Consider the following 4,078-nt stretch of genomic DNA (forward strand, 5'->3'; position numbering starts at 1 on the left):
TGTGCAGCAGGAGTTAGGCACTCGGGTGGAGTTGAGCACAACTTTTCACCCCCAGACGGACGGACAGTCCGAGCGCACCATTCAGATTCTTGAGGACATGCTCCGTGCATGCGTGATTGAGTTTGGGGGGTCTTGGGATCATTTCTTGCCATTGGCGGAGTTTGCTTATAACAACAGTTATCAGTCCAGCATTCAGATGGTGCCGTATGAGGCTTTATATGGCAGGAGATGTAGATCCCCGGTGGGTTGGTTTGAGCCGGGTGAGGCCAGGCTACTGGGTACAGAGATGGTTCGGGATGCATTGGAGAAGGTCAAGGTGATTCAGGACAGACTCCATACAGCCCAGTCTAGGCAGAAGAGTTACGCGGACAGGAAGGTTCGTGATATTTCATATATGGTTGGTGCGCGGGTTCTACTTCGGGTCTCGCCTATGAAGGGCGTCATGAGGTTTGGAAAGAAAGGGAAGCTGAGTCCGAGGTTTATTGGCCCTTTTGAGATCTTGAGGCGAGTTGGGGAGGTTGCTTATGAGCTTGCCTTACCTCCCAGCTTGGCCGGAGTCCATCCGGTATTTCATGTTTCGATGCTCCGGAGGTATCACGGTGATCCGTCGCACGTGTTGGATTTAAGTTCAGTCCAGTTGGACAAGGATCTATCCTATGTTGAGGAGCCAGTGGCTATTTTGGACAGGCAAATCAGAAAGTTGAGGTCAAAGAACATAGCTTCAGTAAAGGTTCAGTGGCGGGGTCAGCCGGCCGAGGAGGCGACTTGGGAGACCGAGCAGGATATGCGCAGCCACTACCCTCATCTTTTCACTTCTTCAGGTATGTTCTCTATGCTCGTTCGAGGTCGAACGAATGTTTAAGTGTAGGAGGATGTAACGACCCGGCCGGTCGTTTTTGGAATTTACGCCCCGATCCCCCATTAACTGCTTTCCCTAAGTTCATTTCTGCTATTTTGGTTTGCCGGGACGTTCGGTATTAGGATTCGGAGTGTTTTGGGACACTTAGTCCCTAAATGAGAGTTTAAGAGTTAAAAAATGGTCCGTATTCGGAACAGTGTGAAGACGACCTCGGAATGGAAATCCGATGGTTCCGTTAGCTCCGTTAGGTGATTTCGGGGTTAGGAGTGTGTTCAGAATGTTATTTGGAGGTCCGTAGCTCATTTAGGCTTGAAATGCCGAAAATTGGATTTTTGAAGTTTCCAGTCCGATAGTGAGTTTTTGATCCGAGGGTTGGATTTGAATTCCGGAAGTTGTTGTAGCTCCGTCATGTCATTTGGGATGTGTGTGCAAAATTTCAGGTCATTCGGACGAGGTTTGGTTAGGTTTTTGATCGAAAGCGTATTTGGTTAGAATTTGAAGTTCTTAGGCTTGAATCCTTGATTTAATCGGGTTTCCGGTGTTGTTTGGGGTGTTTTGAGGATTGGTGCAAGTTTATATAAGGTATTAGGTGGTATTGGTGCTTTTGGTTGAGGCCCCGGGGGCCTCGGGATAATTTTGGGTGGTTAACGGGGAAATTTTCTAAGTTGTTGCAGCTGGTATGTTTTTCCCTTCTGGTATTTTCGCTTCTGCGGTTTGGGAACCGCAGAAGCGATTTTTGGCTTCCCCTCAGAGACCGCAGAAGCGGTCATCTTTCCGCAGAAGCGGAACTGCTGGAGCGGTCATGTGTCCGCAAAAGCGGAATTTCCCCCTTTAATGAGAAACCGCAGAAGCGGTTATTTTGCCGCTTAAGCGGGACCGCAGAAGCGGTCCCTTGTCCGCAGAAGCGGAAATGTCTGGGCAGAAATAGGAAATTTCGAGGGTTTAATTTCATAAGTTTGAAAATCGATTTTGAGCTCGGGCAAGGGCGATTCTGAGAGGATTTTGGAGAGGAGATTATTGGGTAACATTTCTATGATCCTTTCTAATTATATTCTATCATTTAGTAGTTAAATCCACCTTATAAATTCGAATTAAGGATCAAAAATGGAAGAATTTGGGTGAAAGTTCATTGACTAAACTATTGGGTTTTGAGGGAGCATTCGACCTCCGATTTCTGAGATTTTTATATGGTTAGACTCGTGAGAGTACGAGGTTTCTGAAAATGTGAAAATTATTCGGTTCCGAGACGTTGGCCTGAGGGGCGTTTTGGTCATTTCACCTATTTTCGCGCCTTAGCTTTAATTTCAATAGTGGAATCAGTTGTTTGCAATATTATTTACGATTTCTAATTTAATTGAATAGATTTGGGCCATTTGGAGTCGGATACTCGTGGCAAGGGCATCGTTCCCTAGTTGACTTCGCACCGGTTCGAGGTAAGTGGCTTGCCTAACCTTGTGTGGGGGACTTCGTCCCTTAGGATGTGATAATTGGTAATTGAATGCCTTGTACGTGAGGTGACGAGCGCGTACTTGAGCAAATTGTTGAAACCCGGATTTTTACTTAAATACTTGATTTGGATTCTCTTTCATATTTGCCTTACTTTACTTGCTTTTATAGCCTGTGCTAGCGTAGAAGAGCATGTTTAATTGATCCAAGCTGCCTATTTGTTTAAATTGTCTTAACTGTAATTACGTGGAGCATGTTAGGCCAGTATTATTTGATGCCTTGTATTGTTGTACTTAAATTTCTGAATAATTCGTTGATGTTGGTTGCGCATTTATATTGGGACTACGGATGCGGATTCCGGGAGTTCCCCCTTGATTGTTTACTTTGGGACTACGGGTTTGATTCCCGGGAGATCCCCCTGTACTTTTATTTTGGGACTACGGGACGGTATCCCGGGAGATTCCCCTGCACTTTTATTTTGGGACTACGGGACGGTATCCCGGGAGATCCCCCTACTCACTGATGATTGGATTACGGGACGGTATCCCGGGAGATCTTTTGATATCGATATGAGATTTGGACTACAGAACGGTATCCCGGGAGTTCCATTGGACAGTTGAAAAGGGGCTACAGGACGGTATCCTGGGAGACCCCCGTCGGTATTCTTGTAATTTTGTTGTATTTACTCTGTGTTCTGTTTTGTCTTGCAGTTCTATATTTCATTGATTTGTCTTATCACATCGTTGTGTTCATTAGTTTTCTTCAGACTTCGATACTGATATTATCTTGCTATTTTATTGTTTCTGTCTCAGTAGGGCCCTGACCTTTTCCTCGTCACTACCCAACCGAGGTTAGGCTTGGCACTTATTGAGTACCGCTGTGGTGTACTCTCGCCTCTTCTGCGCATATTTTTCATGTGCAGATCCAGGTGCTTCTGAGCAGGCGTACCGCCAGTAGCTGTCAGGGAGCGTATTGGGGACTTGAGGTATACATCTGCTACGTCCGCAGATCTGCAAAGTCTCCTTCTCATTTTATCCATAGTTGTTAGACGTTATTTCGATCCCTCTTTGTATTAGACTATTCTGGTGACTAGAGTAGTGTAAGATTTCTTATAGCCTGTGTTGTCCGTGGGTTTCCGGGTCTTGGAGGTTATTTCAGTATTTTGTATTAAAGTGTATGTGCCAGGCGGCAACGGTATACATTACTCATATTATTTAGCTTCGAATATAAATTTCGCAAATGTTGTTACTTCCGCAATGTGTTAGGCTTACCTAGTCGTGAAGACTAGGTGCCGTCATGACGTGTTCACAAATTGTGAACTAGGGTCGTGACATCTCTAGACTCACGGATTATACAGTGATATTTGAAACTAGTTAGCTTGATTTGAGTGTAAGTCATTAACTATTAGTATACAATGTTGGAAAAATCACGTAATTGAGCTGTTTAGATCTAATCACTTGAGGTTTGAATCCATGACTACCGCTGTTGAGTACAATCTATGATTTCAATTTGTGTCTCATTTTAGTGACATTTAGGAACTAACTAGTAGACAAGTAAGTAAAACAATCTGAGTTTGAAACTAAAATTTAACGGAGCAATAGTTCTTCAATCTGAGTAAATGAATATTTCGCCTGGCTGCCAATCACTGAACACGTTTTGATTACTTTGGAACAAGTTCAATGTGCAATTGGCCTTGAGATCTGAGGCCTCCAAACGGGCTTAGGCTACGAACTTTGGCCCAAATCGTGACTTAAATCTGATCGTAGTCTTAGG

Source organism: Nicotiana attenuata, chromosome 6 (assembly GCF_001879085.1).
Source record: "Nicotiana attenuata strain UT chromosome 6, NIATTr2, whole genome shotgun sequence".
In the NCBI taxonomy this organism is placed as follows: Eukaryota; Viridiplantae; Streptophyta; class Magnoliopsida; order Solanales; family Solanaceae; genus Nicotiana; species Nicotiana attenuata.